We start from the raw sequence: 1157 nt of genomic DNA, 5'->3' as shown, positions 1-1157 counted from the left end.
GTTGAATCTAATTTTAATGATTAGATATAACTTTGTAGATGAATTGGATGATCAAGTGGAACAGGCGACTCCATAACTTGATGAGGCTTTCTCGACCTCACCATAGTATGCAAACCTTATTTATGTTTTATTTAATTTAAATGCTCAACCTGGTCTGACAAAAACAAAGGCTATATTTTTGAAACTAAAAGCAACTAAATTTTTCATCTTAGAAATGCTTTATATTGGAAAGATGTGGTGGTCTTCTGCTAAAGTGTCTTTTGAGTGATGATGCATAAAGAATAATGGAGGAATTACATGAAGGTGGCTGTGGTGGCCATCTCTATTGGAAAACCACTACCAATAAGATCCTTAGAGCTCATTTTTTTTACTGGCCTACACTTTTTCGAGATGTCCATGAGAAGGTAACCTCTTGCATAATGGTGAATATTTGAGGAAAAAAGAGAAATTTTACATTTACCTTTGAAGCCCATATTTGTTGAGAGCCCTTTCCCAGCAGTGGGATTGGATTTCATTGGACAAATCCATCCCATCCATCCTCTGTTTCAACATAAATGGATACTTACTACCCACTGACTATTTTACCAAATGGATTGAGGCTATTCCTTTAATACTAGCCGCAATGTTGTGATTATCAAATTCTTAGAAACCAACATCTTGTCTAGATTTGGTTGCCCAAACAAACTCATTACAGATAATGTTGCAGCCTTCAGGTAAATAAAATGATAGATTTCTGCAATAAATACCATATTACCTTGGGGTATTCAATTTCTTATTACCCACAAGGTAATGGGCTGGTTGAATCTTCCATCAAACGTAACTGCTAGAAGAAAACAAGAAGTCATGGCACAACAAACTTATAAATGCACTTTGGGCTGATAGGATCACTACAAAGAAATCAATTGGCATGTCGCCATACCAATTGGTTTATGGAATGGATGTTGTTTTTCCATCATCTTTGGGAGTCCCAGTCATGAAGTTGATTTAGGAATTACAGGCTCAGCCCAATGAAATTCAAAGAAGGATTGATCAAATAATCCGTTTGCAACAATCCAGAGAAGAAGTTTATAACAAGGCTCAAGTCATTTTAGGAGAATATTAAAAAAGTTTTTGACAGAAGGACAAAGGCATATGATTTCATCACCATTGTGACAAAG

Source organism: Pinus tabuliformis, chromosome 3_2, assembly GCF_031772625.1.
Source record: "Pinus tabuliformis cultivar Carrire ecotype Pingquan chromosome 3_2, CPIR1, whole genome shotgun sequence".
NCBI classification, from domain to species: domain Eukaryota; kingdom Viridiplantae; phylum Streptophyta; class Pinopsida; order Pinales; family Pinaceae; genus Pinus; species Pinus tabuliformis.
The sequence above is the reverse complement of the archived record's forward strand: the minus strand, read 5'-3'. Positions refer to the sequence as shown.